General features: G+C 54.3%; 72 non-coding genes across 72 annotated transcripts; 48 read left to right on the top strand and 24 right to left on the bottom strand.

The window, feature by feature from the left end:
- The first annotated feature begins 138 nt into the window (after positions 1–138).
- On the top strand, positions 139–211 carry Trnav-cac (transfer RNA valine (anticodon CAC)). Its single transcript has one exon. It is a non-coding gene; the product is annotated as a tRNA-Val (tRNA).
- Positions 212–369: 158 nt separating this feature from the next.
- Positions 370–442, top strand: Trnav-aac (transfer RNA valine (anticodon AAC)). Its single transcript has one exon. It is a non-coding gene; the product is annotated as a tRNA-Val (tRNA).
- A 184-nt stretch (positions 443–626) lies between these two features.
- Trnap-agg (transfer RNA proline (anticodon AGG)) lies at positions 627–698 on the bottom strand. Its single transcript has one exon. It is a non-coding gene; the product is annotated as a tRNA-Pro (tRNA).
- Positions 699–1,186: 488 nt separating this feature from the next.
- Positions 1,187–1,259, top strand: Trnav-cac (transfer RNA valine (anticodon CAC)). Its single transcript has one exon. It is a non-coding gene; the product is annotated as a tRNA-Val (tRNA).
- A 158-nt stretch (positions 1,260–1,417) lies between these two features.
- Positions 1,418–1,490, top strand: Trnav-aac (transfer RNA valine (anticodon AAC)). The gene has a single exon. It is a non-coding gene; the product is annotated as a tRNA-Val (tRNA).
- Positions 1,491–1,674: 184 nt separating this feature from the next.
- Trnap-agg (transfer RNA proline (anticodon AGG)) lies at positions 1,675–1,746 on the bottom strand. Its single transcript has one exon. It is a non-coding gene; the product is annotated as a tRNA-Pro (tRNA).
- A 488-nt stretch (positions 1,747–2,234) lies between these two features.
- Trnav-cac (transfer RNA valine (anticodon CAC)) lies at positions 2,235–2,307 on the top strand. Its single transcript has one exon. It is a non-coding gene; the product is annotated as a tRNA-Val (tRNA).
- Positions 2,308–2,465: 158 nt separating this feature from the next.
- On the top strand, positions 2,466–2,538 carry Trnav-aac (transfer RNA valine (anticodon AAC)). The gene has a single exon. It is a non-coding gene; the product is annotated as a tRNA-Val (tRNA).
- A 184-nt stretch (positions 2,539–2,722) lies between these two features.
- Positions 2,723–2,794, bottom strand: Trnap-agg (transfer RNA proline (anticodon AGG)). Its single transcript has one exon. It is a non-coding gene; the product is annotated as a tRNA-Pro (tRNA).
- Positions 2,795–3,282: 488 nt separating this feature from the next.
- On the top strand, positions 3,283–3,355 carry Trnav-cac (transfer RNA valine (anticodon CAC)). Its single transcript has one exon. It is a non-coding gene; the product is annotated as a tRNA-Val (tRNA).
- A 158-nt stretch (positions 3,356–3,513) lies between these two features.
- Positions 3,514–3,586, top strand: Trnav-aac (transfer RNA valine (anticodon AAC)). The gene has a single exon. It is a non-coding gene; the product is annotated as a tRNA-Val (tRNA).
- A 184-nt stretch (positions 3,587–3,770) lies between these two features.
- On the bottom strand, positions 3,771–3,842 carry Trnap-agg (transfer RNA proline (anticodon AGG)). Its single transcript has one exon. It is a non-coding gene; the product is annotated as a tRNA-Pro (tRNA).
- A 488-nt stretch (positions 3,843–4,330) lies between these two features.
- Positions 4,331–4,403, top strand: Trnav-cac (transfer RNA valine (anticodon CAC)). Its single transcript has one exon. It is a non-coding gene; the product is annotated as a tRNA-Val (tRNA).
- A 158-nt stretch (positions 4,404–4,561) lies between these two features.
- Positions 4,562–4,634, top strand: Trnav-aac (transfer RNA valine (anticodon AAC)). The gene has a single exon. It is a non-coding gene; the product is annotated as a tRNA-Val (tRNA).
- A 184-nt stretch (positions 4,635–4,818) lies between these two features.
- On the bottom strand, positions 4,819–4,890 carry Trnap-agg (transfer RNA proline (anticodon AGG)). The gene has a single exon. It is a non-coding gene; the product is annotated as a tRNA-Pro (tRNA).
- Positions 4,891–5,378: 488 nt separating this feature from the next.
- On the top strand, positions 5,379–5,451 carry Trnav-cac (transfer RNA valine (anticodon CAC)). The gene has a single exon. It is a non-coding gene; the product is annotated as a tRNA-Val (tRNA).
- A 158-nt stretch (positions 5,452–5,609) lies between these two features.
- Positions 5,610–5,682, top strand: Trnav-aac (transfer RNA valine (anticodon AAC)). Its single transcript has one exon. It is a non-coding gene; the product is annotated as a tRNA-Val (tRNA).
- A 184-nt stretch (positions 5,683–5,866) lies between these two features.
- Trnap-agg (transfer RNA proline (anticodon AGG)) lies at positions 5,867–5,938 on the bottom strand. Its single transcript has one exon. It is a non-coding gene; the product is annotated as a tRNA-Pro (tRNA).
- A 488-nt stretch (positions 5,939–6,426) lies between these two features.
- On the top strand, positions 6,427–6,499 carry Trnav-cac (transfer RNA valine (anticodon CAC)). The gene has a single exon. It is a non-coding gene; the product is annotated as a tRNA-Val (tRNA).
- A 158-nt stretch (positions 6,500–6,657) lies between these two features.
- On the top strand, positions 6,658–6,730 carry Trnav-aac (transfer RNA valine (anticodon AAC)). The gene has a single exon. It is a non-coding gene; the product is annotated as a tRNA-Val (tRNA).
- A 184-nt stretch (positions 6,731–6,914) lies between these two features.
- Trnap-agg (transfer RNA proline (anticodon AGG)) lies at positions 6,915–6,986 on the bottom strand. The gene has a single exon. It is a non-coding gene; the product is annotated as a tRNA-Pro (tRNA).
- Positions 6,987–7,474: 488 nt separating this feature from the next.
- Trnav-cac (transfer RNA valine (anticodon CAC)) lies at positions 7,475–7,547 on the top strand. The gene has a single exon. It is a non-coding gene; the product is annotated as a tRNA-Val (tRNA).
- A 158-nt stretch (positions 7,548–7,705) lies between these two features.
- Positions 7,706–7,778, top strand: Trnav-aac (transfer RNA valine (anticodon AAC)). The gene has a single exon. It is a non-coding gene; the product is annotated as a tRNA-Val (tRNA).
- Positions 7,779–7,962: 184 nt separating this feature from the next.
- Positions 7,963–8,034, bottom strand: Trnap-agg (transfer RNA proline (anticodon AGG)). Its single transcript has one exon. It is a non-coding gene; the product is annotated as a tRNA-Pro (tRNA).
- Positions 8,035–8,522: 488 nt separating this feature from the next.
- Trnav-cac (transfer RNA valine (anticodon CAC)) lies at positions 8,523–8,595 on the top strand. Its single transcript has one exon. It is a non-coding gene; the product is annotated as a tRNA-Val (tRNA).
- A 158-nt stretch (positions 8,596–8,753) lies between these two features.
- On the top strand, positions 8,754–8,826 carry Trnav-aac (transfer RNA valine (anticodon AAC)). Its single transcript has one exon. It is a non-coding gene; the product is annotated as a tRNA-Val (tRNA).
- A 184-nt stretch (positions 8,827–9,010) lies between these two features.
- On the bottom strand, positions 9,011–9,082 carry Trnap-agg (transfer RNA proline (anticodon AGG)). Its single transcript has one exon. It is a non-coding gene; the product is annotated as a tRNA-Pro (tRNA).
- Positions 9,083–9,570: 488 nt separating this feature from the next.
- Trnav-cac (transfer RNA valine (anticodon CAC)) lies at positions 9,571–9,643 on the top strand. Its single transcript has one exon. It is a non-coding gene; the product is annotated as a tRNA-Val (tRNA).
- Positions 9,644–9,801: 158 nt separating this feature from the next.
- Trnav-aac (transfer RNA valine (anticodon AAC)) lies at positions 9,802–9,874 on the top strand. Its single transcript has one exon. It is a non-coding gene; the product is annotated as a tRNA-Val (tRNA).
- A 184-nt stretch (positions 9,875–10,058) lies between these two features.
- Positions 10,059–10,130, bottom strand: Trnap-agg (transfer RNA proline (anticodon AGG)). The gene has a single exon. It is a non-coding gene; the product is annotated as a tRNA-Pro (tRNA).
- A 488-nt stretch (positions 10,131–10,618) lies between these two features.
- Positions 10,619–10,691, top strand: Trnav-cac (transfer RNA valine (anticodon CAC)). The gene has a single exon. It is a non-coding gene; the product is annotated as a tRNA-Val (tRNA).
- A 158-nt stretch (positions 10,692–10,849) lies between these two features.
- On the top strand, positions 10,850–10,922 carry Trnav-aac (transfer RNA valine (anticodon AAC)). The gene has a single exon. It is a non-coding gene; the product is annotated as a tRNA-Val (tRNA).
- Positions 10,923–11,106: 184 nt separating this feature from the next.
- Trnap-agg (transfer RNA proline (anticodon AGG)) lies at positions 11,107–11,178 on the bottom strand. Its single transcript has one exon. It is a non-coding gene; the product is annotated as a tRNA-Pro (tRNA).
- A 488-nt stretch (positions 11,179–11,666) lies between these two features.
- On the top strand, positions 11,667–11,739 carry Trnav-cac (transfer RNA valine (anticodon CAC)). The gene has a single exon. It is a non-coding gene; the product is annotated as a tRNA-Val (tRNA).
- A 158-nt stretch (positions 11,740–11,897) lies between these two features.
- On the top strand, positions 11,898–11,970 carry Trnav-aac (transfer RNA valine (anticodon AAC)). Its single transcript has one exon. It is a non-coding gene; the product is annotated as a tRNA-Val (tRNA).
- A 184-nt stretch (positions 11,971–12,154) lies between these two features.
- Trnap-agg (transfer RNA proline (anticodon AGG)) lies at positions 12,155–12,226 on the bottom strand. The gene has a single exon. It is a non-coding gene; the product is annotated as a tRNA-Pro (tRNA).
- Positions 12,227–12,714: 488 nt separating this feature from the next.
- Trnav-cac (transfer RNA valine (anticodon CAC)) lies at positions 12,715–12,787 on the top strand. The gene has a single exon. It is a non-coding gene; the product is annotated as a tRNA-Val (tRNA).
- A 158-nt stretch (positions 12,788–12,945) lies between these two features.
- On the top strand, positions 12,946–13,018 carry Trnav-aac (transfer RNA valine (anticodon AAC)). Its single transcript has one exon. It is a non-coding gene; the product is annotated as a tRNA-Val (tRNA).
- A 184-nt stretch (positions 13,019–13,202) lies between these two features.
- On the bottom strand, positions 13,203–13,274 carry Trnap-agg (transfer RNA proline (anticodon AGG)). The gene has a single exon. It is a non-coding gene; the product is annotated as a tRNA-Pro (tRNA).
- Positions 13,275–13,762: 488 nt separating this feature from the next.
- Trnav-cac (transfer RNA valine (anticodon CAC)) lies at positions 13,763–13,835 on the top strand. Its single transcript has one exon. It is a non-coding gene; the product is annotated as a tRNA-Val (tRNA).
- A 158-nt stretch (positions 13,836–13,993) lies between these two features.
- On the top strand, positions 13,994–14,066 carry Trnav-aac (transfer RNA valine (anticodon AAC)). Its single transcript has one exon. It is a non-coding gene; the product is annotated as a tRNA-Val (tRNA).
- Positions 14,067–14,250: 184 nt separating this feature from the next.
- On the bottom strand, positions 14,251–14,322 carry Trnap-agg (transfer RNA proline (anticodon AGG)). The gene has a single exon. It is a non-coding gene; the product is annotated as a tRNA-Pro (tRNA).
- A 488-nt stretch (positions 14,323–14,810) lies between these two features.
- Trnav-cac (transfer RNA valine (anticodon CAC)) lies at positions 14,811–14,883 on the top strand. Its single transcript has one exon. It is a non-coding gene; the product is annotated as a tRNA-Val (tRNA).
- Positions 14,884–15,041: 158 nt separating this feature from the next.
- Positions 15,042–15,114, top strand: Trnav-aac (transfer RNA valine (anticodon AAC)). Its single transcript has one exon. It is a non-coding gene; the product is annotated as a tRNA-Val (tRNA).
- Positions 15,115–15,298: 184 nt separating this feature from the next.
- On the bottom strand, positions 15,299–15,370 carry Trnap-agg (transfer RNA proline (anticodon AGG)). The gene has a single exon. It is a non-coding gene; the product is annotated as a tRNA-Pro (tRNA).
- Positions 15,371–15,857: 487 nt separating this feature from the next.
- On the top strand, positions 15,858–15,930 carry Trnav-cac (transfer RNA valine (anticodon CAC)). Its single transcript has one exon. It is a non-coding gene; the product is annotated as a tRNA-Val (tRNA).
- A 158-nt stretch (positions 15,931–16,088) lies between these two features.
- Positions 16,089–16,161, top strand: Trnav-aac (transfer RNA valine (anticodon AAC)). The gene has a single exon. It is a non-coding gene; the product is annotated as a tRNA-Val (tRNA).
- A 184-nt stretch (positions 16,162–16,345) lies between these two features.
- Positions 16,346–16,417, bottom strand: Trnap-agg (transfer RNA proline (anticodon AGG)). The gene has a single exon. It is a non-coding gene; the product is annotated as a tRNA-Pro (tRNA).
- A 488-nt stretch (positions 16,418–16,905) lies between these two features.
- On the top strand, positions 16,906–16,978 carry Trnav-cac (transfer RNA valine (anticodon CAC)). The gene has a single exon. It is a non-coding gene; the product is annotated as a tRNA-Val (tRNA).
- A 158-nt stretch (positions 16,979–17,136) lies between these two features.
- On the top strand, positions 17,137–17,209 carry Trnav-aac (transfer RNA valine (anticodon AAC)). The gene has a single exon. It is a non-coding gene; the product is annotated as a tRNA-Val (tRNA).
- Positions 17,210–17,393: 184 nt separating this feature from the next.
- Positions 17,394–17,465, bottom strand: Trnap-agg (transfer RNA proline (anticodon AGG)). The gene has a single exon. It is a non-coding gene; the product is annotated as a tRNA-Pro (tRNA).
- A 488-nt stretch (positions 17,466–17,953) lies between these two features.
- Trnav-cac (transfer RNA valine (anticodon CAC)) lies at positions 17,954–18,026 on the top strand. Its single transcript has one exon. It is a non-coding gene; the product is annotated as a tRNA-Val (tRNA).
- Positions 18,027–18,184: 158 nt separating this feature from the next.
- Positions 18,185–18,257, top strand: Trnav-aac (transfer RNA valine (anticodon AAC)). Its single transcript has one exon. It is a non-coding gene; the product is annotated as a tRNA-Val (tRNA).
- Positions 18,258–18,441: 184 nt separating this feature from the next.
- Positions 18,442–18,513, bottom strand: Trnap-agg (transfer RNA proline (anticodon AGG)). Its single transcript has one exon. It is a non-coding gene; the product is annotated as a tRNA-Pro (tRNA).
- A 488-nt stretch (positions 18,514–19,001) lies between these two features.
- On the top strand, positions 19,002–19,074 carry Trnav-cac (transfer RNA valine (anticodon CAC)). The gene has a single exon. It is a non-coding gene; the product is annotated as a tRNA-Val (tRNA).
- A 158-nt stretch (positions 19,075–19,232) lies between these two features.
- Positions 19,233–19,305, top strand: Trnav-aac (transfer RNA valine (anticodon AAC)). The gene has a single exon. It is a non-coding gene; the product is annotated as a tRNA-Val (tRNA).
- Positions 19,306–19,489: 184 nt separating this feature from the next.
- Trnap-agg (transfer RNA proline (anticodon AGG)) lies at positions 19,490–19,561 on the bottom strand. The gene has a single exon. It is a non-coding gene; the product is annotated as a tRNA-Pro (tRNA).
- A 488-nt stretch (positions 19,562–20,049) lies between these two features.
- On the top strand, positions 20,050–20,122 carry Trnav-cac (transfer RNA valine (anticodon CAC)). The gene has a single exon. It is a non-coding gene; the product is annotated as a tRNA-Val (tRNA).
- Positions 20,123–20,280: 158 nt separating this feature from the next.
- Positions 20,281–20,353, top strand: Trnav-aac (transfer RNA valine (anticodon AAC)). The gene has a single exon. It is a non-coding gene; the product is annotated as a tRNA-Val (tRNA).
- A 184-nt stretch (positions 20,354–20,537) lies between these two features.
- On the bottom strand, positions 20,538–20,609 carry Trnap-agg (transfer RNA proline (anticodon AGG)). The gene has a single exon. It is a non-coding gene; the product is annotated as a tRNA-Pro (tRNA).
- A 488-nt stretch (positions 20,610–21,097) lies between these two features.
- Positions 21,098–21,170, top strand: Trnav-cac (transfer RNA valine (anticodon CAC)). The gene has a single exon. It is a non-coding gene; the product is annotated as a tRNA-Val (tRNA).
- Positions 21,171–21,328: 158 nt separating this feature from the next.
- Positions 21,329–21,401, top strand: Trnav-aac (transfer RNA valine (anticodon AAC)). Its single transcript has one exon. It is a non-coding gene; the product is annotated as a tRNA-Val (tRNA).
- A 184-nt stretch (positions 21,402–21,585) lies between these two features.
- Positions 21,586–21,657, bottom strand: Trnap-agg (transfer RNA proline (anticodon AGG)). Its single transcript has one exon. It is a non-coding gene; the product is annotated as a tRNA-Pro (tRNA).
- A 488-nt stretch (positions 21,658–22,145) lies between these two features.
- Trnav-cac (transfer RNA valine (anticodon CAC)) lies at positions 22,146–22,218 on the top strand. The gene has a single exon. It is a non-coding gene; the product is annotated as a tRNA-Val (tRNA).
- Positions 22,219–22,376: 158 nt separating this feature from the next.
- Positions 22,377–22,449, top strand: Trnav-aac (transfer RNA valine (anticodon AAC)). Its single transcript has one exon. It is a non-coding gene; the product is annotated as a tRNA-Val (tRNA).
- Positions 22,450–22,633: 184 nt separating this feature from the next.
- Trnap-agg (transfer RNA proline (anticodon AGG)) lies at positions 22,634–22,705 on the bottom strand. Its single transcript has one exon. It is a non-coding gene; the product is annotated as a tRNA-Pro (tRNA).
- Positions 22,706–23,193: 488 nt separating this feature from the next.
- On the top strand, positions 23,194–23,266 carry Trnav-cac (transfer RNA valine (anticodon CAC)). The gene has a single exon. It is a non-coding gene; the product is annotated as a tRNA-Val (tRNA).
- A 158-nt stretch (positions 23,267–23,424) lies between these two features.
- Positions 23,425–23,497, top strand: Trnav-aac (transfer RNA valine (anticodon AAC)). The gene has a single exon. It is a non-coding gene; the product is annotated as a tRNA-Val (tRNA).
- Positions 23,498–23,681: 184 nt separating this feature from the next.
- On the bottom strand, positions 23,682–23,753 carry Trnap-agg (transfer RNA proline (anticodon AGG)). Its single transcript has one exon. It is a non-coding gene; the product is annotated as a tRNA-Pro (tRNA).
- Positions 23,754–24,241: 488 nt separating this feature from the next.
- On the top strand, positions 24,242–24,314 carry Trnav-cac (transfer RNA valine (anticodon CAC)). Its single transcript has one exon. It is a non-coding gene; the product is annotated as a tRNA-Val (tRNA).
- Positions 24,315–24,472: 158 nt separating this feature from the next.
- Trnav-aac (transfer RNA valine (anticodon AAC)) lies at positions 24,473–24,545 on the top strand. The gene has a single exon. It is a non-coding gene; the product is annotated as a tRNA-Val (tRNA).
- A 184-nt stretch (positions 24,546–24,729) lies between these two features.
- On the bottom strand, positions 24,730–24,801 carry Trnap-agg (transfer RNA proline (anticodon AGG)). The gene has a single exon. It is a non-coding gene; the product is annotated as a tRNA-Pro (tRNA).
- Positions 24,802–25,256: the final 455 nt, after the last annotated feature.

Genomic DNA, 25,256 nt, shown 5'->3' with positions numbered 1-25,256 from the left:
CGAGCACCCCGAAGACTTGTTGAGCCCTCGGCAGCGATGGGTTTTAGGCTGTCAAAAGAACTATGGTGTGTGCATGCGCGGGCCAAAGAAAGGCTGAGGCGCCTTTGAGTGTACAAGGATGGAGTGAGCGTGTCCGTCGTTTCCGTAGTGTAGCGGTTATCACGTCTGCTTCACACGCAGAAGGTCCCCGGTTCGATCCCGGGCGGGAACAGTATTTTCCTGCCTATGTCGCATACTACTCCAATGAGCCACGTCATGTGTGGATCTGCTGCATGTACCTTCGTCATGCAAGTGCCGCATTTATTGAATTTTTAAGTTACGATGGCAACCTTGTTACAAGTTGTCTGTGAAGCAAGCCTGAAAGCAGTAGTTTCCGTGGTGTAGCGGTTATCACGTCTGCCTAACACGCAGAAGGTCCCCGGTTCGATCCCGGGCGGAAACACTTTTTCATCACTTTAAACCGACAAGCATTTGCTACGATCTGTACCGAAACCTTGGTAATCACCTTCATACGTCGGACCAGAGGGTCAGTTCCTTAGAGCAAATATGAAATTAGCTTTACATTGACGGGCAGTTTTTTGCGCTGACTCAGCCACCGACGTGCGACCAGTTTGCACAAAACGCTAGGGCTCGTCCGGGATTTGAACCCGGGACCTCCTGCACCCTAAGCAGGAATCATACCCCTAGACCAACGAGCCCTGTGACAGCGCGAGCGCCAAATATTCCAGCAAACTGCGTCTCTCGAAGTCGTCCAGGGTGCTCTTCGAGTCTGGTGCGGCTGGCGGGATGGGGGAGGTGCTCTCTGCCGGCAGTGCTGTTCTTCGACAGACTGTGTAGCGACACAATGGGTCATGGGCAGCACCGTTCTCGGAGGTGCCGTGGCCCGCGGTCGGCGGCCTCCCAGCGCTATTGGCATCTTCATGTAAAGCTGCAGCTGGGCTCGCACTGCCTGCTGCTAAGGAGGTGATTGTTTTTGCTAATGTGACTTGCAATAACGACTGCGCGAAACGCCGCTATCTCGTTCGGGATGCTACGACAGACACCCTCTCGAGCACCCCGAAGACTTGTTGAGCCCTCGGCAGCGATGGGTTTTAGGCTGTCAAAAGAACTATGGTGTGTGCATGCGCGGGCCAAAGAAAGGCTGAGGCGCCTTCGAGTGTACAAGGATGGAGTGAGCGTGTCCGTCGTTTCCGTAGTGTAGCGGTTATCACGTCTGCTTCACACGCAGAAGGTCCCCGGTTCGATCCCGGGCGGGAACAGTATTTTCCTGCCTATGTCGCATACTACTCCAGTGAGCCACGTCATGTGTGGATCTGCTGCATGTACCTTCGTCATGCAAGTGCCGCATTTATTGAATTTTTAAGTTACGATGGCAACCTTGTTACAAGTTGTCTGTGAAGCAAGCCTGAAAGCAGTAGTTTCCGTGGTGTAGCGGTTATCACGTCTGCCTAACACGCAGAAGGTCCCCGGTTCGATCCCGGGCGGAAACACTTTTTCATCACTTTAAACCGACAAGCATTTGCTACGATCTGTACCGAAACCTTGGTAATCGCCTTCATACGTCGGACCAGAGGGTCAGTTCCTTAGAGCAAATATGAAATTAGCTTTACATTGACGGGCAGTTTTTTGCGCTGACTCAGCCACCGACGTGCGACCAGTTTGCACAAAACGCTAGGGCTCGTCCGGGATTTGAACCCGGGACCTCCTGCACCCTAAGCAGGAATCATACCCCTAGACCAACGAGCCCTGTGACAGCGCGAGCGCCAAATATTCCAGCAAACTGCGTCCCTCGAAGTCGTCCAGGGTGCTCTTCGAGTCTGGTGCGGCTGGCGGGATGGGGGAGGTGCTCTCTGCCGGCAGTGCTGTTCTTCGACAGACTGTGTAGCGACACAATGGGTCATGGGCAGCACCGTTCTCGGAGGTGCCGTGGCCCGCGGTCGGCGGCCTCCCAGCGCTATTGGCATCTTCATGTAAAGCTGCAGCTGGGCTCGCACTGCCTGCTGCTAAGGAGGTGATTGTTTTTGCTAATGTGACTTGCAATAACGACTGCGCGAAACGCCGCTATCTCGTTCGGGATGCTACGACAGACACCCTCTCGAGCACCCCGAAGACTTGTTGAGCCCTCGGCAGCGATGGGTTTTAGGCTGTCAAAAGAACTATGGTGTGTGCATGCGCGGGCCAAAGAAAGGCTGAGGCGCCTTTGAGTGTACAAGGATGGAGTGAGCGTGTCCGTCGTTTCCGTAGTGTAGCGGTTATCACGTCTGCTTCACACGCAGAAGGTCCCCGGTTCGATCCCGGGCGGGAACAGTATTTTCCTGCCTATGTCGCATACTACTCCAATGAGCCACGTCATGTGTGGATCTGCTGCATGTACCTTCGTCATGCAAGTGCCGCATTTATTGAATTTTTAAGTTACGATGGCAACCTTGTTACAAGTTGTCTGTGAAGCAAGCCTGAAAGCAGTAGTTTCCGTGGTGTAGCGGTTATCACGTCTGCCTAACACGCAGAAGGTCCCCGGTTCGATCCCGGGCGGAAACACTTTTTCATCACTTTAAACCGACAAGCATTTGCTACGATCTGTACCGAAACCTTGGTAATCACCTTCATACGTCGGACCAGAGGGTCAGTTCCTTAGAGCAAATATGAAATTAGCTTTACATTGACGGGCAGTTTTTTGCGCTGACTCAGCCACCGACGTGCGACCAGTTTGCACAAAACGCTAGGGCTCGTCCGGGATTTGAACCCGGGACCTCCTGCACCCTAAGCAGGAATCATACCCCTAGACCAACGAGCCCTGTGACAGCGCGAGCGCCAAATATTCCAGCAAACTGCGTCTCTCGAAGTCGTCCAGGGTGCTCTTCGAGTCTGGTGCGGCTGGCGGGATGGGGGAGGTGCTCTCTGCCGGCAGTGCTGTTCTTCGACAGACTGTGTAGCGACACAATGGGTCATGGGCAGCACCGTTCTCGGAGGTGCCGTGGCCCGCGGTCGGCGGCCTCCCAGCGCTATTGGCATCTTCATGTAAAGCTGCAGCTGGGCTCGCACTGCCTGCTGCTAAGGAGGTGATTGTTTTTGCTAATGTGACTTGCAATAACGACTGCGCGAAACGCCGCTATCTCGTTCGGGATGCTACGACAGACACCCTCTCGAGCACCCCGAAGACTTGTTGAGCCCTCGGCAGCGATGGGTTTTAGGCTGTCAAAAGAACTATGGTGTGTGCATGCGCGGGCCAAAGAAAGGCTGAGGCGCCTTCGAGTGTACAAGGATGGAGTGAGCGTGTCCGTCGTTTCCGTAGTGTAGCGGTTATCACGTCTGCTTCACACGCAGAAGGTCCCCGGTTCGATCCCGGGCGGGAACAGTATTTTCCTGCCTATGTCGCATACTACTCCAGTGAGCCACGTCATGTGTGGATCTGCTGCATGTACCTTCGTCATGCAAGTGCCGCATTTATTGAATTTTTAAGTTACGATGGCAACCTTGTTACAAGTTGTCTGTGAAGCAAGCCTGAAAGCAGTAGTTTCCGTGGTGTAGCGGTTATCACGTCTGCCTAACACGCAGAAGGTCCCCGGTTCGATCCCGGGCGGAAACACTTTTTCATCACTTTAAACCGACAAGCATTTGCTACGATCTGTACCGAAACCTTGGTAATCACCTTCATACGTCGGACCAGAGGGTCAGTTCCTTAGAGCAAATATGAAATTAGCTTTACATTGACGGGCAGTTTTTTGCGCTGACTCAGCCACCGACGTGCGACCAGTTTGCACAAAACGCTAGGGCTCGTCCGGGATTTGAACCCGGGACCTCCTGCACCCTAAGCAGGAATCATACCCCTAGACCAACGAGCCCTGTGACAGCGCGAGCGCCAAATATTCCAGCAAACTGCGTCCCTCGAAGTCGTCCAGGGTGCTCTTCGAGTCTGGTGCGGCTGGCGGGATGGGGGAGGTGCTCTCTGCCGGCAGTGCTGTTCTTCGACAGACTGTGTAGCGACACAATGGGTCATGGGCAGCACCGTTCTCGGAGGTGCCGTGGCCCGCGGTCGGCGGCCTCCCAGCGCTATTGGCATCTTCATGTAAAGCTGCAGCTGGGCTCGCACTGCCTGCTGCTAAGGAGGTGATTGTTTTTGCTAATGTGACTTGCAATAACGACTGCGCGAAACGCCGCTATCTCGTTCGGGATGCTACGACAGACACCCTCTCGAGCACCCCGAAGACTTGTTGAGCCCTCGGCAGCGATGGGTTTTAGGCTGTCAAAAGAACTATGGTGTGTGCATGCGCGGGCCAAAGAAAGGCTGAGGCGCCTTCGAGTGTACAAGGATGGAGTGAGCGTGTCCGTCGTTTCCGTAGTGTAGCGGTTATCACGTCTGCTTCACCCGCACAAGGTCCCCGGTTCGATCCCGGGCGGGAACAGTATTTTCCTGCCTATGTCGCATACTACTCCAGTGAGCCACGTCATGTGTGGATCTGCTGCATGTACCTTCGTCATGCAAGTGCCGCATTTATTGAATTTTTAAGTTACGATGGCAACCTTGTTACAAGTTGTCTGTGAAGCAAGCCTGAAAGCAGTAGTTTCCGTGGTGTAGCGGTTATCACTTCTGCCTAACACGCAGAAGGTCCCCGGTTCGATCCCGGGCGGAAACACTTTTTCATCACTTTAAACCGACAAGCATTTGCTACGATCTGTACCGAAACCTTGGTAATCACCTTCATACGTCGGACCAGAGGGTCAGTTCCTTAGAGCAAATATGAAATTAGCTTTACATTGACGGGCAGTTTTTTGCGCTGACTCAGCCACCGACGTGCGACCAGTTTGCACAAAACGCTAGGGCTCGTCCGGGATTTGAACCCGGGACCTCCTGCACCCTAAGCAGGAATCATACCCCTAGACCAACGAGCCCTGTGACAGCGCGAGCGCCAAATATTCCAGCAAACTGCGTCCCTCGAAGTCGTCCAGGGTGCTCTTCGAGTCTGGTGCGGCTGGCGGGATGGGGGAGGTGCTCTCTGCCGGCAGTGCTGTTCTTCGACAGACTGTGTAGCGACACAATGGGTCATGGGCAGCACCGTTCTCGGAGGTGCCGTGGCCCGCGGTCGGCGGCCTCCCAGCGCTATTGGCATCTTCATGTAAAGCTGCAGCTGGGCTCGCACTGCCTGCTGCTAAGGAGGTGATTGTTTTTGCTAATGTGACTTGCAATAACGACTGCGCGAAACGCCGCTATCTCGTTCGGGATGCTACGACAGACACCCTCTCGAGCACCCCGAAGACTTGTTGAGCCCTCGGCAGCGATGGGTTTTAGGCTGTCAAAAGAACTATGGTGTGTGCATGCGCGGGCCAAAGAAAGGCTGAGGCGCCTTCGAGTGTACAAGGATGGAGTGAGCGTGTCCGTCGTTTCCGTAGTGTAGCGGTTATCACGTCTGCTTCACACGCAGAAGGTCCCCGGTTCGATCCCGGGCGGGAACAGTATTTTCCTGCCTATGTCGCATACTACTCCAGTGAGCCACGTCATGTGTGGATCTGCTGCATGTACCTTCGTCATGCAAGTGCCGCATTTATTGAATTTTTAAGTTACGATGGCAACCTTGTTACAAGTTGTCTGTGAAGCAAGCCTGAAAGCAGTAGTTTCCGTGGTGTAGCGGTTATCACGTCTGCCTAACACGCAGAAGGTCCCCGGTTCGATCCCGGGCGGAAACACTTTTTCATCACTTTAAACCGACAAGCATTTGCTACGATCTGTACCGAAACCTTGGTAATCACCTTCATACGTCGGACCAGAGGGTCAGTTCCTTAGAGCAAATATGAAATTAGCTTTACATTGACGGGCAGTTTTTTGCGCTGACTCAGCCACCGACGTGCGACCAGTTTGCACAAAACGCTAGGGCTCGTCCGGGATTTGAACCCGGGACCTCCTGCACCCTAAGCAGGAATCATACCCCTAGACCAACGAGCCCTGTGACAGCGCGAGCGCCAAATATTCCAGCAAACTGCGTCCCTCGAAGTCGTCCAGAGTGCTCTTCGAGTCTGGTGCGGCTGGCGGGATGGGGGAGGTGCTCTCTGCCGGCAGTGCTGTTCTTCGACAGACTGTGTAGCGACACAATGGGTCATGGGCAGCACCGTTCTCGGAGGTGCCGTGGCCCGCGGTCGGCGGCCTCCCAGCGCTATTGGCATCTTCATGTAAAGCTGCAGCTGGGCTCGCACTGCCTGCTGCTAAGGAGGTGATTGTTTTTGCTAATGTGACTTGCAATAACGACTGCGCGAAACGCCGCTATCTCGTTCGGGATGCTACGACAGACACCCTCTCGAGCACCCCGAAGACTTGTTGAGCCCTCGGCAGCGATGGGTTTTAGGCTGTCAAAAGAACTATGGTGTGTGCATGCGCGGGCCAAAGAAAGGCTGAGGCGCCTTCGAGTGTACAAGGATGGAGTGAGCGTGTCCGTCGTTTCCGTAGTGTAGCGGTTATCACGTCTGCTTCACCCGCACAAGGTCCCCGGTTCGATCCCGGGCGGGAACAGTATTTTCCTGCCTATGTCGCATACTACTCCAGTGAGCCACGTCATGTGTGGATCTGCTGCATGTACCTTCGTCATGCAAGTGCCGCATTTATTGAATTTTTAAGTTACGATGGCAACCTTGTTACAAGTTGTCTGTGAAGCAAGCCTGAAAGCAGTAGTTTCCGTGGTGTAGCGGTTATCACTTCTGCCTAACACGCAGAAGGTCCCCGGTTCGATCCCGGGCGGAAACACTTTTTCATCACTTTAAACCGACAAGCATTTGCTACGATCTGTACCGAAACCTTGGTAATCACCTTCATACGTCGGACCAGAGGGTCAGTTCCTTAGAGCAAATATGAAATTAGCTTTACATTGACGGGCAGTTTTTTGCGCTGACTCAGCCACCGACGTGCGACCAGTTTGCACAAAACGCTAGGGCTCGTCCGGGATTTGAACCCGGGACCTCCTGCACCCTAAGCAGGAATCATACCCCTAGACCAACGAGCCCTGTGACAGCGCGAGCGCCAAATATTCCAGCAAACTGCGTCCCTCGAAGTCGTCCAGGGTGCTCTTCGAGTCTGGTGCGGCTGGCGGGATGGGGGAGGTGCTCTCTGCCGGCAGTGCTGTTCTTCGACAGACTGTGTAGCGACACAATGGGTCATGGGCAGCACCGTTCTCGGAGGTGCCGTGGCCCGCGGTCGGCGGCCTCCCAGCGCTATTGGCATCTTCATGTAAAGCTGCAGCTGGGCTCGCACTGCCTGCTGCTAAGGAGGTGATTGTTTTTGCTAATGTGACTTGCAATAACGACTGCGCGAAACGCCGCTATCTCGTTCGGGATGCTACGACAGACACCCTCTCGAGCACCCCGAAGACTTGTTGAGCCCTCGGCAGCGATGGGTTTTAGGCTGTCAAAAGAACTATGGTGTGTGCATGCGCGGGCCAAAGAAAGGCTGAGGCGCCTTCGAGTGTACAAGGATGGAGTGAGCGTGTCCGTCGTTTCCGTAGTGTAGCGGTTATCACGTCTGCTTCACCCGCACAAGGTCCCCGGTTCGATCCCGGGCGGGAACAGTATTTTCCTGCCTATGTCGCATACTACTCCAGTGAGCCACGTCATGTGTGGATCTGCTGCATGTACCTTCGTCATGCAAGTGCCGCATTTATTGAATTTTTAAGTTACGATGGCAACCTTGTTACAAGTTGTCTGTGAAGCAAGCCTGAAAGCAGTAGTTTCCGTGGTGTAGCGGTTATCACTTCTGCCTAACACGCAGAAGGTCCCCGGTTCGATCCCGGGCGGAAACACTTTTTCATCACTTTAAACCGACAAGCATTTGCTACGATCTGTACCGAAACCTTGGTAATCACCTTCATACGTCGGACCAGAGGGTCAGTTCCTTAGAGCAAATATGAAATTAGCTTTACATTGACGGGCAGTTTTTTGCGCTGACTCAGCCACCGACGTGCGACCAGTTTGCACAAAACGCTAGGGCTCGTCCGGGATTTGAACCCGGGACCTCCTGCACCCTAAGCAGGAATCATACCCCTAGACCAACGAGCCCTGTGACAGCGCGAGCGCCAAATATTCCAGCAAACTGCGTCCCTCGAAGTCGTCCAGGGTGCTCTTCGAGTCTGGTGCGGCTGGCGGGATGGGGGAGGTGCTCTCTGCCGGCAGTGCTGTTCTTCGACAGACTGTGTAGCGACACAATGGGTCATGGGCAGCACCGTTCTCGGAGGTGCCGTGGCCCGCGGTCGGCGGCCTCCCAGCGCTATTGGCATCTTCATGTAAAGCTGCAGCTGGGCTCGCACTGCCTGCTGCTAAGGAGGTGATTGTTTTTGCTAATGTGACTTGCAATAACGACTGCGCGAAACGCCGCTATCTCGTTCGGGATGCTACGACAGACACCCTCTCGAGCACCCCGAAGACTTGTTGAGCCCTCGGCAGCGATGGGTTTTAGGCTGTCAAAAGAACTATGGTGTGTGCATGCGCGGGCCAAAGAAAGGCTGAGGCGCCTTCGAGTGTACAAGGATGGAGTGAGCGTGTCCGTCGTTTCCGTAGTGTAGCGGTTATCACGTCTGCTTCACCCGCACAAGGTCCCCGGTTCGATCCCGGGCGGGAACAGTATTTTCCTGCCTATGTCGCATACTACTCCAGTGAGCCACGTCATGTGTGGATCTGCTGCATGTACCTTCGTCATGCAAGTGCCGCATTTATTGAATTTTTAAGTTACGATGGCAACCTTGTTACAAGTTGTCTGTGAAGCAAGCCTGAAAGCAGTAGTTTCCGTGGTGTAGCGGTTATCACTTCTGCCTAACACGCAGAAGGTCCCCGGTTCGATCCCGGGCGGAAACACTTTTTCATCACTTTAAACCGACAAGCATTTGCTACGATCTGTACCGAAACCTTGGTAATCACCTTCATACGTCGGACCAGAGGGTCAGTTCCTTAGAGCAAATATGAAATTAGCTTTACATTGACGGGCAGTTTTTTGCGCTGACTCAGCCACCGACGTGCGACCAGTTTGCACAAAACGCTAGGGCTCGTCCGGGATTTGAACCCGGGACCTCCTGCACCCTAAGCAGGAATCATACCCCTAGACCAACGAGCCCTGTGACAGCGCGAGCGCCAAATATTCCAGCAAACTGCGTCCCTCGAAGTCGTCCAGGGTGCTCTTCGAGTCTGGTGCGGCTGGCGGGATGGGGGAGGTGCTCTCTGCCGGCAGTGCTGTTCTTCGACAGACTGTGTAGCGACACAATGGGTCATGGGCAGCACCGTTCTCGGAGGTGCCGTGGCCCGCGGTCGGCGGCCTCCCAGCGCTATTGGCATCTTCATGTAAAGCTGCAGCTGGGCTCGCACTGCCTGCTGCTAAGGAGGTGATTGTTTTTGCTAATGTGACTTGCAATAACGACTGCGCGAAACGCCGCTATCTCGTTCGGGATGCTACGACAGACACCCTCTCGAGCACCCCGAAGACTTGTTGAGCCCTCGGCAGCGATGGGTTTTAGGCTGTCAAAAGAACTATGGTGTGTGCATGCGCGGGCCAAAGAAAGGCTGAGGCGCCTTCGAGTGTACAAGGATGGAGTGAGCGTGTCCGTCGTTTCCGTAGTGTAGCGGTTATCACGTCTGCTTCACACGCAGAAGGTCCCCGGTTCGATCCCGGGCGGGAACAGTATTTTCCTGCCTATGTCGCATACTACTCCAGTGAGCCACGTCATGTGTGGATCTGCTGCATGTACCTTCGTCATGCAAGTGCCGCATTTATTGAATTTTTAAGTTACGATGGCAACCTTGTTACAAGTTGTCTGTGAAGCAAGCCTGAAAGCAGTAGTTTCCGTGGTGTAGCGGTTATCACGTCTGCCTAACACGCAGAAGGTCCCCGGTTCGATCCCGGGCGGAAACACTTTTTCATCACTTTAAACCGACAAGCATTTGCTACGATCTGTACCGAAACCTTGGTAATCACCTTCATACGTCGGACCAGAGGGTCAGTTCCTTAGAGCAAATATGAAATTAGCTTTACATTGACGGGCAGTTTTTTGCGCTGACTCAGCCACCGACGTGCGACCAGTTTGCACAAAACGCTAGGGCTCGTCCGGGATTTGAACCCGGGACCTCCTGCACCCTAAGCAGGAATCATACCCCTAGACCAACGAGCCCTGTGACAGCGCGAGCGCCAAATATTCCAGCAAACTGCGTCCCTCGAAGTCGTCCAGGGTGCTCTTCGAGTCTGGTGCGGCTGGCGGGATGGGGGAGGTGCTCTCTGCCGGCAGTGCTGTTCTTCGACAGACTGTGTAGCGACACAATGGGTCATGGGCAGCACCGTTCTCGGAGGTGCCGTGGCCCGCGGTCGGCGGCCTCCCAGCGCTATTGGCATCTTCATGTAAAGCTGCAGCTGGGCTCGCACTGCCTGCTGCTAAGGAGGTGATTGTTTTTGCTAATGTGACTTGCAATAACGACTGCGCGAAACGCCGCTATCTCGTTCGGGATGCTACGACAGACACCCTCTCGAGCACCCCGAAGACTTGTTGAGCCCTCGGCAGCGATGGGTTTTAGGCTGTCAAAAGAACTATGGTGTGTGCATGCGCGGGCCAAAGAAAGGCTGAGGCGCCTTCGAGTGTACAAGGATGGAGTGAGCGTGTCCGTCGTTTCCGTAGTGTAGCGGTTATCACGTCTGCTTCACCCGCACAAGGTCCCCGGTTCGATCCCGGGCGGGAACAGTATTTTCCTGCCTATGTCGCATACTACTCCAGTGAGCCACGTCATGTGTGGATCTGCTGCATGTACCTTCGTCATGCAAGTGCCGCATTTATTGAATTTTTAAGTTACGATGGCAACCTTGTTACAAGTTGTCTGTGAAGCAAGCCTGAAAGCAGTAGTTTCCGTGGTGTAGCGGTTATCACTTCTGCCTAACACGCAGAAGGTCCCCGGTTCGATCCCGGGCGGAAACACTTTTTCATCACTTTAAACCGACAAGCATTTGCTACGATCTGTACCGAAACCTTGGTAATCACCTTCATACGTCGGACCAGAGGGTCAGTTCCTTAGAGCAAATATGAAATTAGCTTTACATTGACGGGCAGTTTTTTGCGCTGACTCAGCCACCGACGTGCGACCAGTTTGCACAAAACGCTAGGGCTCGTCCGGGATTTGAACCCGGGACCTCCTGCACCCTAAGCAGGAATCATACCCCTAGACCAACGAGCCCTGTGACAGCGCGAGCGCCAAATATTCCAGCAAACTGCGTCCCTCGAAGTCGTCCAGGGTGCTCTTCGAGTCTGGTGCGGCTGGCGGGATGGGGGAGGTGCTCTCTGCCGGCAGTGCTGTTCTTCGACAGACTGTGTAGCGACACAATGGGTCATGGGCAGCACCGTTCTCGGAGGTGCCGTGGCCCGCGGTCGGCGGCCTCCCAGCGCTATTGGCATCTTCATGTAAAGCTGCAGCTGGGCTCGCACTGCCTGCTGCTAAGGAGGTGATTGTTTTTGCTAATGTGACTTGCAATAACGACTGCGCGAAACGCCGCTATCTCGTTCGGGATGCTACGACAGACACCCTCTCGAGCACCCCGAAGACTTGTTGAGCCCTCGGCAGCGATGGGTTTTAGGCTGTCAAAAGAACTATGGTGTGTGCATGCGCGGGCCAAAGAAAGGCTGAGGCGCCTTCGAGTGTACAAGGATGGAGTGAGCGTGTCCGTCGTTTCCGTAGTGTAGCGGTTATCACGTCTGCTTCACCCGCACAAGGTCCCCGGTTCGATCCCGGGCGGGAACAGTATTTTCCTGCCTATGTCGCATACTACTCCAGTGAGCCACGTCATGTGTGGATCTGCTGCATGTACCTTCGTCATGCAAGTGCCGCATTTATTGAATTTTTAAGTTACGATGGCAACCTTGTTACAAGTTGTCTGTGAAGCAAGCCTGAAAGCAGTAGTTTCCGTGGTGTAGCGGTTATCACTTCTGCCTAACACGCAGAAGGTCCCCGGTTCGATCCCGGGCGGAAACACTTTTTCATCACTTTAAACCGACAAGCATTTGCTACGATCTGTACCGAAACCTTGGTAATCACCTTCATACGTCGGACCAGAGGGTCAGTTCCTTAGAGCAAATATGAAATTAGCTTTACATTGACGGGCAGTTTTTTGCGCTGACTCAGCCACCGACGTGCGACCAGTTTGCACAAAACGCTAGGGCTCGTCCGGGATTTGAACCCGGGACCTCCTGCACCCTAAGCAGGAATCATACCCCTAGACCAACGAGCCCTGTGACAGCGCGAGCGCCAAATATTCCAGCAAACTGCGTCCCTCGAAGTCGTCCAGGGTGCTCTTCGAGTCTGGTGCGGCTGGCGGGATGGGGGAGGTGCTCTCTGCCGGCAGTGCTGTTCTTCGACAGACTGTGTAGCGACACAATGGGTCATGGGCAGCACCGTTCTCGGAGGTGCCGTGGCCCGCGGTCGGCGGCCTCCCAGCGCTATTGGCATCTTCATGTAAAGCTGCAGCTGGGCTCGCACTGCCTGCTGCTAAGGAGGTGATTGTTTTTGCTAATGTGACTTGCAATAACGACTGCGCGAAACGCCGCTATCTCGTTCGGGATGCTACGACAGACACCCTCTCGAGCACCCCGAAGACTTGTTGAGCCCTCGGCAGCGATGGGTTTTAGGCTGTCAAAAGAACTATGGTGTGTGCATGCGCGGGCCAAAGAAAGGCTGAGGCGCCTTCGAGTGTACAAGGATGGAGTGAGCGTGTCCGTCGTTTCCGTAGTGTAGCGGTTATCACGTCTGCTTCACACGCACAAGGTCCCCGGTTCGATCCCGGGCGGGAACAGTATTTTCCTGCCTATGTCGCATACTACTCCAGTGAGCCACGTCATGTGTGGATCTGCTGCATGTACCTTCGTCATGCAAGTGCCGCATTTATTGAATTTTTAAGTTACGATGGCAACCTTGTTACAAGTTGTCTGTGAAGCAAGCCTGAAAGCAGTAGTTTCCGTGGTGTAGCGGTTATCACTTCTGCCTAACACGCAGAAGGTCCCCGGTTCGATCCCGGGCGGAAACACTTTTTCATCACTTTAAACCGACAAGCATTTGCTACGATCTGTACCGAAACCTTGGTAATCACCTTCATACGTCGGACCAGAGGGTCAGTTCCTTAGAGCAAATATGAAATTAGCTTTACATTGACGGGCAGTTTTTTGCGCTGACTCAGCCACCGACGTGCGACCAGTTTGCACAAAACGCTAGGGCTCGTCCGGGATTTGAACCCGGGACCTCCTGCACCCTAAGCAGGAATCATACCCCTAGACCAACGAGCCCTGTGACAGCGCGAGCGCCAAATATTCCAGCAAACTGCGTCCCTCGAAGTCGTCCAGGGTGCTCTTCGAGTCTGGTGCGGCTGGCGGGATGGGGGAGGTGCTCTCTGCCGGCAGTGCTGTTCTTCGACAGACTGTGTAGCGACACAATGGGTCATGGGCAGCACCGTTCTCGGAGGTGCCGTGGCCCGCGGTCGGCGGCCTCCCAGCGCTATTGGCATCTTCATGTAAAGCTGCAGCTGGGCTCGCACTGCCTGCTGCTAAGGAGGTGATTGTTTTTGCTAATGTGACTTGCAATAACGACTGCGCGAAACGCCGCTATCTCGTTCGGGATGCTACGACAGACACCCTCTCGAGCACCCCGAAGACTTGTTGAGCCCTCGGCAGCGATGGGTTTTAGGCTGTCAAAAGAACTATGGTGTGTGCATGCGCGGGCCAAAGAAAGGCTGAGGCGCCTTCGAGTGTACAAGGATGGAGTAAGCGTGTCCGTCGTTTCCGTAGTGTAGCGGTTATCACGTCTGCTTCACACGCAGAAGGTCCCCGGTTCGATCCCGGGCGGGAACAGTATTTTCCTGCCTATGTCGCATACTACTCCAGTGAGCCACGTCATGTGTGGATCTGCTGCATGTACCTTCGTCATGCAAGTGCCGCATTTATTGAATTTTTAAGTTACGATGGCAACCTTGTTACAAGTTGTCTGTGAAGCAAGCCTGAAAGCAGTAGTTTCCGTCGTGTAGCGGTTATCACGTCTGCCTAACACGCAGAAGGTCCCCGGTTCGATCCCGGGCGGAAACACTTTTTCATCACTTTAAACCGACAAGCATTTGCTACGATCTGTACCGAAACCTTGGTAATCACCTTCATACGTCGGACCAGAGGGTCAGTTCCTTAGAGCAAATATGAAATTAGCTTTACATTGACGGGCAGTTTTTTGCGCTGACTCAGCCACCGACGTGCGACCAGTTTGCACAAAACGCTAGGGCTCGTCCGGGATTTGAACCCGGGACCTCCTGCACCCTAAGCAGGAATCATACCCCTAGACCAACGAGCCCTGTGACAGCGCGAGCGCCAAATATTCCAGCAAACTGCGTCCCTCGAAGTCGTCCAGGGTGCTCTTCGAGTCTGGTGCGGCTGGCGGGATGGGGGAGGTGCTCTCTGCCGGCAGTGCTGTTCTTCGACAGACTGTGTAGCGACACAATGGGTCATGGGCAGCACCGTTCTCGGAGGTGCCGTGGCCCGCGGTCGGCGGCCTCCCAGCGCTATTGGCATCTTCATGTAAAGCTGCAGCTGGGCTCGCACTGCCTGCTGCTAAGGAGGTGATTGTTTTTGCTAATGTGACTTGCAATAACGACTGCGCGAAACGCCGCTATCTCGTTCGGGATGCTACGACAGACACCCTCTCGAGCACCCCGAAGACTTGTTGAGCCCTCGGCAGCGATGGGTTTTAGGCTGTCAAAAGAACTATGGTGTGTGCATGCGCGGGCCAAAGAAAGGCTGAGGCGCCTTTGAGTGTACAAGGATGGAGTGAGCTTGTCCGTCGTTTCCGTAGTGTAGCGGTTATCACGTCTGCTTCACACGCAGAAGGTCCCCGGTTCGATCCCGGGCGGGAACAGTATTTTCCTGCCTATGTCGCATACTACTCCAATGAGCCACGTCATGTGTGGATCTGCTGCATGTACCTTCGTCATGCAAGTGCCGCATTTATTGAATTTTTAAGTTACGATGGCAACCTTGTTACAAGTTGTCTGTGAAGCAAGCCTGAAAGCAGTAGTTTCCGTGGTGTAGCGGTTATCACGTCTGCCTAACACGCAGAAGGTCCCCGGTTCGATCCCGGGCGGAAACACTTTTTCATCACTTTAAACCGACAAGCATTTGCTACGATCTGTACCGAAACCTTGGTAATCACCTTCATACGTCGGAGCAGAGGGTCAGTTCCTTAGAGCAAATATGAAATTAGCTTTACATTGACGGGCAGTTTTTTGCGCTGACTCAGCCACCGACGTGCGACCAGTTTGCACAAAACGCTAGGGCTCGTCCGGGATTTGAACCCGGGACCTCCTGCACCCTAAGCAGGAATCATACCCCTAGACCAACGAGCCCTGTGACAGCGCGTGGCCAAATATTCCAGCAAACTGCGTCCCTCGAAGTCGTCCAGGGTGCTCTTCGAGTCTGGTGCGGCTGGCGGGATGGGGGAGGTGCTCTCTGCCGGCAGTGCTGTTCTTCGACAGACTGTGTAGCGACACAATGGGTCATGGGCAGCACCGTTCTCGGAGGTGCCGTGGCCCGCGGTCGGCGGCCTCCCAGCGCTATTGGCATCTTCATGTAAAGCTGCAGCTGGGCTCGCACTGCCTGCTGCTAAGGAGGTGATTGTTTTTGCTAATGTGACTTGCAATAACGACTGCGCGAAACGCCGCTATCTCGTTCGGGATGCTACGACAGACACCCTCTCGAGCACCCCGAAGACTTGTTGAGCCCTCGGCAGCGATGGGTTTTAGGCTGTCAAAAGAACTATGGTGTGTGCATGCGCGGGCCAAAGAAAGGCTGAGGCGCCTTCGAGTGTACAAGGATGGAGTGAGCGTGTCCGTCGTTTCCGTAGTGTAGCGGTTATCACGTCTGTTTCACACGCAGAAGGTCCCCGGTTCGATCCCGGGCGGGAACAGTATTTTCCTGCCTATGTCGCATACTACTCCAGTGAGCCACATCATGTGTGGATCTGCTGCATGTACCTTCGTCATGCAAGTGCCGCATTTATTGAATTTTTAAGTTACGATGGCAACCTTGTTACAAGTTGTCTGTGAAGCAAGCCTGAAAGCAGTAGTTTCCGTGGTGTAGCGGTTATCACGTCTGCCTAACACGCAGAAGGTCCGCGGTTCGATCCCGGGCGGAAACACTTTTTCATCACTTTAAACCGACAAGCATTTGCTACGATCTGTACCGAAACCTTGGTAATCACCTTCATACGTCGGACCAGAGGGTCAGTTCCTTAGAGCAAATATGAAATTAGCTTTACATTGACGGGCAGTTTTTTGCGCTGACTCAGCCACCGACGTGCGACCAGTTTGCACAAAACGCTAGGGCTCGTCCGGGATTTGAACCCGGGACCTCCTGCACCCTAAGCAGGAATCATACCCCTAGACCAACGAGCCCTGTGACAGCGCGAGCGCCAAATATTCCAGCAAACTGCGTCCCTCGAAGTCGTCCAGGGTGCTCTTCGAGTCTGGTGCGGCTGGCGGGATGGGGGAGGTGCTCTCTGCCGGCAGTGCTGTTCTTCGACAGACTGTGTAGCGACACAATGGGTCATGGGCAGCACCGTTCTCGGAGGTGCCGTGGCCCGCGGTCGGCGGCCTCCCAGCGCTATTGGCATCTTCATGTAAAGCTGCAGCTGGGCTCGCACTGCCTGCTGCTAAGGAGGTGATTGTTTTTGCTAATGTGACTTGCAATAACGACTGCGCGAAACGCCGCTATCTCGTTCGGGATGCTACGACAGACACCCTCTCGAGCACCCCGAAGACTTGTTGAGCCCTCGGCAGCGATGGGTTTTAGGCTGTCAAAAGAACTATGGTGTGTGCATGCGCGGGCCAAAGAAAGGCTGAGGCGCCTTCGAGTGTACAAGGATGGAGTGAGCGTGTCCGTTGTTTCCGTAGTGTAGCGGTTATCACGTCTGCTTCACACGCAGAAGGTCCCCGGTTCGATCCCGGGCGGGAACAGTATTTTCCTGCCTATGTCGCATACTACTCCAGTGAGCCACGTCATGTGTGGATCTGCTGCATGTACCTTCGTCATGCAAGTGCCGCATTTATTGAATTTTTAAGTTACGATGGCAACCTTGTTACAAGTTGTCTGTGAAGCAAGCCTGAAAGCAGTAGTTTCCGTGGTGTAGCGGTTATCACGTCTGCCTAACACGCAGAAGGTCCCCGGTTCGATCCCGGGCGGAAACACTTTTTCATCACTTTAAACCGACAAGCATTTGCTACGATCTGTACCGAAACCTTGGTAATCGCCTTCATACGTCGGACCAGAGGGTCAGTTCCTTAGAGCAAATATGAAATTAGCTTTACATTGACGGGCAGTTTTTTGCGCTGACTCAGCCACCGACGTGCGACCAGTTTGCACAAAACGCTAGGGCTCGTCCGGGATTTGAACCCGGGACCTCCTGCACCCTAAGCAGGAATCATACCCCTAGACCAACGAGCCCTGTGACAGCGCGAGCGCCAAATATTCCAGCAAACTGCGTCCCTCGAAGTCGTCCAGGGTGCTCTTCGAGTCTGGTGCGGCTGGCGGGATGGGGGAGGTGCTCTCTGCCGGCAGTGCTGTTCTTCGACAGACTGTGTAGCGACACAATGGGTCATGGGCAGCACCGTTCTCGGAGGTGCCGTGGCCCGCGGTCGGCGGCCTCCCAGCGCTATTGGCATCTTCATGTAAAGCTGCAGCTGGGCTCGCACTGCCTGCTGCTAAGGAGGTGATTGTTTTTGCTAATGTGACTTGCAATAACGACTGCGCGAAACGCCGCTATCTCGTTCGGGATGCTACGACAGACACCCTCTCGAGCACCCCGAAGACTTGTTGAGCCCTCGGCAGCGATGGGTTTTAGGCTGTCAAAAGAACTATGGTGTGTGCATGCGCGGGCCAAAGAAAGGCTGAGGCGCCTTTGAGTGTACAAGGATGGAGTGAGCGTGTCCGTCGTTTCCGTAGTGTAGCGGTTATCACGTCTGCTTCACACGCAGAAGGTCCCCGGTTCGATCCCGGGCGGGAACAGTATTTTCCTGCCTATGTCGCATACTACTCCAATGAGCCACGTCATGTGTGGATCTGCTGCATGTACCTTCGTCATGCAAGTGCCGCATTTATTGAATTTTTAAGTTACGATGGCAACCTTGTTACAAGTTGTCTGTGAAGCAAGCCTGAAAGCAGTAGTTTCCGTGGTGTAGCGGTTATCACGTCTGCCTAACACGCAGAAGGTCCCCGGTTCGATCCCGGGCGGAAACACTTTTTCATCACTTTAAACCGACAAGCATTTGCTACGATCTGTACCGAAACCTTGGTAATCACCTTCATACGTCGGACCAGAGGGTCAGTTCCTTAGAGCAAATATGAAATTAGCTTTACATTGACGGGCAGTTTTTTGCGCTGACTCAGCCACCGACGTGCGACCAGTTTGCACAAAACGCTAGGGCTCGTCCGGGATTTGAACCCGGGACCTCCTGCACCCTAAGCAGGAATCATACCCCTAGACCAACGAGCCCTGTGACAGCGCGAGCGCCAAATATTCCAGCAAACTGCGTCCCTCGAAGTCGTCCAGGGTGCTCTTCGAGTCTGGTGCGGCTGGCGGGATGGGGGAGGTGCTCTCTGCCGGCAGTGCTGTTCTTCGACAGACTGTGTAGCGACACAATGGGTCATGGGCAGCACCGTTCTCGGAGGTGCCGTGGCCCGCGGTCGGCGGCCTCCCAGCGCTATTGGCATCTTCATGTAAAGCTGCAGCTGGGCTCGCACTGCCTGCTGCTAAGGAGGTGATTGTTTTTGCTAATGTGACTTGCAATAACGACTGCGCGAAACGCCGCTATCTCGTTCGGGATGCTACGACAGACACCCTCTCGAGCACCCCGAAGACTTGTTGAGCCCTCGGCAGCGATGGGTTTTAGGCTGTCAAAAGAACTATGGTGTGTGCATGCGCGGGCCAAAGAAAGGCTGAGGCGCCTTTGAGTGTACAAGGATGGAGTGAGCGTGTCCGTCGTTTCCGTAGTGTAGCGGTTATCACGTCTGCTTCACACGCAGAAGGTCCCCGGTTCGATCCCGGGCGGGAACAGTATTTTCCTGCCTATGTCGCATACTACTCCAATGAGCCACGTCATGTGTGGATCTGCTGCATGTACCTTCGTCATGCAAGTGCCGCATTTATTGAATTTTTAAGTTACGATGGCAACCTTGTTACAAGTTGTCTGTGAAGCAAGCCTGAAAGCAGTAGTTTCCGTGGTGTAGCGGTTATCACGTCTGCCTAACACGCAGAAGGTCCCCGGTTCGATCCCGGGCGGAAACACTTTTTCATCACTTTAAACCGACAAGCATTTGCTACGATCTGTACCGAAACCTTGGTAATCACCTTCATACGTCGGACCAGAGGGTCAGTTCCTTAGAGCAAATATGAAATTAGCTTTACATTGACGGGCAGTTTTTTGCGCTGACTCAGCCACCGACGTGCGACCAGTTTGCACAAAACGCTAGGGCTCGTCCGGGATTTGAACCCGGGACCTCCTGCACCCTAAGCAGGAATCATACCCCTAGACCAACGAGCCCTGTGACAGCGCGAGCGCCAAATATTCCAGCAAACTGCGTCTCTCGAAGTCGTCCAGGGTGCTCTTCGAGTCTGGTGCGGCTGGCGGGATGGGGGAGGTGCTCTCTGCCGGCAGTGCTGTTCTTCGACAGACTGTGTAGCGACACAATGGGTCATGGGCAGCACCGTTCTCGGATGTGCCGTGGCCCGCGGTCGGCGGCCTCCCAGCGCTATTGGCATCTTCATGTAAAGCTGCAGCTGGGCTCGCACTGCCTGCTGCTAAGGAGGTGATTGTTTTTGCTAATGTGACTTGCAATAACGACTGCGCGAAACGCCGCTATCTCGTTCGGGATGCTACGACAGACACCCTCTCGAGCACCCCGAAGACTTGTTGAGCCCTCGGCAGCGATGGGTTTTAGGCTGTCAAAAGAACTATGGTGTGTGCATGCGCGGGCCAAAGAAAGGCTGAGGCGCCTTCGAGTGTACAAGGATGGAGTGAGCGTGTCCGTCGTTTCCGTAGTGTAGCGGTTATCACGTCTGCTTCACACGCAGAAGGTCCCCGGTTCGATCCCGGGCGGGAACAGTATTTTCCTGCCTATGTCGCATACTACTCCAGTGAGCCACGTCATGTGTGGATCTGCTGCATGTACCTTCGTCATGCAAGTGCCGCATTTATTGAATTTTTAAGTTACGATGGCAACCTTGTTACAAGTTGTCTGTGAAGCAAGCCTGAAAGCAGTAGTTTCCGTGGTGTAGCGGTTATCACGTCTGCCTAACACGCAGAAGGTCCCCGATTCGATCCCGGGCGGAAACACTTTTTCATCACTTTAAACCGACAAGCATTTGCTACGATCTGTACCGAAACCTTGGTAATCGCCTTCATACGTCGGACCAGAGGGTCAGTTCCTTAGAGCAAATATGAAATTAGCTTTACATTGACGGGCAGTTTTTTGCGCTGACTCAGCCACCGACGTGCGACCAGTTTGCACAAAACGCTAGGGCTCGTCCGGGATTTGAACCCGGGACCTCCTGCACCCTAAGCAGGAATCATACCCCTAGACCAACGAGCCCTGTGACAGCGCGAGCGCCAAATATTCCAGCAAACTGCGTCCCTCGAAGTCGTCCAGGGTGCTCTTCGAGTCTGGTGCGGCTGGCGGGATGGGGGAGGTGCTCTCTGCCGGCAGTGCTGTTCTTCGACAGACTGTGTAGCGACACAATGGGTCATGGGCAGCACCGTTCTCGGAGGTGCCGTGGCCCGCGGTCGGCGGCCTCCCAGCGCTATTGGCATCTTCATGTAAAGCTGCAGCTGGGCTCGCACTGCCTGCTGCTAAGGAGGTGATTGTTTTTGCTAATGTGACTTGCAATAACGACTGCGCGAAACGCCGCTATCTCGTTCGGGATGCTACGACAGACACCCTCTCGAGCACCCCGAAGACTTGTTGAGCCCTCGGCAGCGATGGGTTTTAGGCTGTCAAAAGAACTATGGTGTGTGCATGCGCGGGCCAAAGAAAGGCTGAGGCGCCTTTGAGTGTACAAGGATGGAGTGAGCGTGTCCGTCGTTTCCGTAGTGTAGCGGTTATCACGTCTGCTTCACACGCACAAGGTCCCCGGTTCGATCCCGGGCGGGAACAGTATTTTCCTGCCTATGTCGCATACTACTCCAATGAGCCACGTCATGTGTGGATCTGCTGCATGTACCTTCGTCATGCAAGTGCCGCATTTATTGAATTTTTAAGTTACGATGGCAACCTTGTTACAAGTTGTCTGTGAAGCAAGCCTGAAAGCAGTAGTTTCCGTGGTGTAGCGGTTATCACGTCTGCCTAACACGCAGAAGGTCCCCGGTTCGATCCCGGGCGGAAACACTTTTTCATCACTTTAAACCGACAAGCATTTGCTACGATCTGTACCGAAACCTTGGTAATCACCTTCATACGTCGGACCAGAGGGTCAGTTCCTTAGAGCAAATATGAAATTAGCTTTACATTGACGGGCAGTTTTTTGCGCTGACTCAGCCACCGACGTGCGACCAGTTTGCACAAAACGCTAGGGCTCGTCCGGGATTTGAACCCGGGACCTCCTGCACCCTAAGCAGGAATCATACCCCTAGACCAACGAGCCCTGTGACAGCGCGAGCGCCAAATATTCCAGCAAACTGCGTCTCTCGAAGTCGTCCAGGGTGCTCTTCGAGTCTGGTGCGGCTGGCGGGATGGGGGAGGTGCTCTCTGCCGGCAGTGCTGTTCTTCGACAGACTGTGTAGCGACACAATGGGTCATGGGCAGCACCGTTCTCGGAGGTGCCGTGGCCCGCGGTCGGCGGCCTCCCAGCGCTATTGGCATCTTCATGTAAAGCTGCAGCTGGGCTCGCACTGCCTGCTGCTAAGGAGGTGATTGTTTTTGCTAATGTGACTTGCAATAACGACTGCGCGAAACGCCGCTATCTCGTTCGGGATGCTACGACAGACACCCTCTCGAGCACCCCGAAGACTTGTTGAGCCCTCGGCAGCGATGGGTTTTAGGCTGTCAAAAGAACTATGGTGTGTGCATGCGCGGGCCAAAGAAAGGCTGAGGCGCCTTCGAGTGTACAAGGATGGAGTGAGCGTGTCCGTCGTTTCCGTAGTGTAGCGGTTATCACGTCTGCTTCACACGCAGAAGGTCCCCGGTTCGATCCCGGGCGGGAACAGTATTTTCCTGCCTATGTCGCATACTACTCCAGTGAGCCACGTCATGTGTGGATCTGCTGCATGTACCTTCGTCATGCAAGTGCCGCATTTATTGAATTTTTAAGTTACGATGGCAACCTTGTTACAAGTTGTCTGTGAAGCAAGCCTGAAAGCAGTAGTTTCCGTCGTGTAGCGGTTATCACGTCTGCCTAACACGCAGAAGGTCCCCGGTTCGATCCCGGGCGGAAACACTTTTTCATCACTTTAAACCGACAAGCATTTGCTACGATCTGTACCGAAACCTTGGTAATCACCTTCATACGTCGGACCAGAGGGTCAGTTCCTTAGAGCAAATATGAAATTAGCTTTACATTGACGGGCAGTTTTTTGCGCTGACTCAGCCACCGACGTGCGACCAGTTTGCACAAAACGCTAGGGCTCGTCCGGGATTTGAACCCGGGACCTCCTGCACCCTAAGCAGGAATCATACCCCTAGACCAACGAGCCCTGTGACAGCGCGAGCGCCAAATATTCCAGCAAACTGCGTCCCTCGAAGTCGTCCAGGGTGCTCTTCGAGTCTGGTGCGGCTGGCGGGATGGGGGAGGTGCTCTCTGCCGGCAGTGCTGTTCTTCGACAGACTGTGTAGCGACACAATGGGTCATGGGCAGCACCGTTCTCGGAGGTGCCGTGGCCCGCGGTCGGCGGCCTCCCAGCGCTATTGGCATCTTCATGTAAAGCTGCAGCTGGGCTCGCACTGCCTGCTGCTAAGGAGGTGATTGTTTTTGCTAATGTGACTTGCAATAACGACTGCGCGAAACGCCGCTATCTCGTTCGGGATGCTACGACAGACACCCTCTCGAGCACCCCGAAGACTTGTTGAGCCCTCGGCAGCGATGGGTTTTAGGCTGTCAAAAGAACTATGGTGTGTGCATGCGCGGGCCAAAGAAAGGCTGAGGCGCCTTCGAGTGTACAAGGATGGAGTGAGCGTGTCCGTCGTTTCCGTAGTGTAGCGGTTATCACGTCTGCTTCACCCGCACAAGGTCCCCGGTTCGATCCCGGGCGGGAACAGTATTTTCCTGCCTATGTCGCATACTACTCCAGTGAGCCACGTCATGTGTGGATCTGCTGCATGTACCTTCGTCATGCAAGTGCCGCATTTATTGAATTTTTAAGTTACGATGGCAACCTTGTTACAAGTTGTCTGTGAAGCAAGCCTGAAAGCAGTAGTTTCCGTGGTGTAGCGGTTATCACTTCTGCCTAACACGCAGAAGGTCCCCGGTTCGATCCCGGGCGGAAACACTTTTTCATCACTTTAAACCGACAAGCATTTGCTACGATCTGTACCGAAACCTTGGTAATCACCTTCATACGTCGGACCAGAGGGTCAGTTCCTTAGAGCAAATATGAAATTAGCTTTACATTGACGGGCAGTTTTTTGCGCTGACTCAGCCACCGACGTGCGACCAGTTTGCACAAAACGCTAGGGCTCGTCCGGGATTTGAACCCGGGACCTCCTGCACCCTAAGCAGGAATCATACCCCTAGACCAACGAGCCCTGTGACAGCGCGAGCGCCAAATATTCCAGCAAACTGCGTCCCTCGAAGTCGTCCAGGGTGCTCTTCGAGTCTGGTGCGGCTGGCGGGATGGGGGAGGTGCTCTCTGCCGGCAGTGCTGTTCTTCGACAGACTGTGTAGCGACACAATGGGTCATGGGCAGCACCGTTCTCGGAGGTGCCGTGGCCCGCGGTCGGCGGCCTCCCAGCGCTATTGGCATCTTCATGTAAAGCTGCAGCTGGGCTCGCACTGCCTGCTGCTAAGGAGGTGATTGTTTTTGCTAATGTGACTTGCAATAACGACTGCGCGAAACGCCGCTATCTCGTTCGGGATGCTACGACAGACACCCTCTCGAGCACCCCGAAGACTTGTTGAGCCCTCGGCAGCGATGGGTTTTAGGCTGTCAAAAGAACTATGGTGTGTGCATGCGCGGGCCAAAGAAAGGCTGAGGCGCCTTCGAGTGTACAAGGATGGAGTGAGCGTGTCCGTCGTTTCCGTAGTGTAGCGGTTATCACGTCTGCTTCACACGCACAAGGTCCCCGGTTCGATCCCGGGCGGGAACAGTATTTTCCTGCCTATGTCGCATACTACTCCAGTGAGCCACGTCATGTGTGGATCTGCTGCATGTACCTTCGTCATGCAAGTGCCGCATTTATTGAATTTTTAAGTTACGATGGCAACCTTGTTACAAGTTGTCTGTGAAGCAAGCCTGAAAGCAGTAGTTTCCGTGGTGTAGCGGTTATCACTTCTGCCTAACACGCAGAAGGTCCCCGGTTCGATCCCGGGCGGAAACACTTTTTCATCACTTTAAACCGACAAGCATTTGCTACGATCTGTACCGAAACCTTGGTAATCACCTTCATACGTCGGACCAGAGGGTCAGTTCCTTAGAGCAAATATGAAATTAGCTTTACATTGACGGGCAGTTTTTTGCGCTGACTCAGCCACCGACGTGCGACCAGTTTGCACAAAACGCTAGGGCTCGTCCGGGATTTGAACCCGGGACCTCCTGCACCCTAAGCAGGAATCATACCCCTAGACCAACGAGCCCTGTGACAGCGCGAGCGCCAAATATTCCAGCAAACTGCGTCCCTCGAAGTCGTCCAGGGTGCTCTTCGAGTCTGGTGCGGCTGGCGGGATGGGGGAGGTGCTCTCTGCCGGCAGTGCTGTTCTTCGACAGACTGTGTAGCGACACAATGGGTCATGGGCAGCACCGTTCTCGGAGGTGCCGTGGCCCGCGGTCGGCGGCCTCCCAGCGCTATTGGCATCTTCATGTAAAGCTGCAGCTGGGCTCGCACTGCCTGCTGCTAAGGAGGTGATTGTTTTTGCTAATGTGACTTGCAATAACGACTGCGCGAAACGCCGCTATCTCGTTCGGGATGCTACGACAGACACCCTCTCGAGCACCCCGAAGACTTGTTGAGCCCTCGGCAGCGATGGGTTTTAGGCTGTCAAAAGAACTATGGTGTGTGCATGCGCGGGCCAAAGAAAGGCTGAGGCGCCTT

The sequence above is a fragment of the Schistocerca nitens genome, chromosome 2 (genome assembly GCF_023898315.1).
Source record: "Schistocerca nitens isolate TAMUIC-IGC-003100 chromosome 2, iqSchNite1.1, whole genome shotgun sequence".
In the NCBI taxonomy this organism is placed as follows: domain Eukaryota; kingdom Metazoa; phylum Arthropoda; class Insecta; order Orthoptera; family Acrididae; genus Schistocerca; species Schistocerca nitens.
This window is presented reverse-complemented; position numbering and strand designations above follow the sequence as displayed.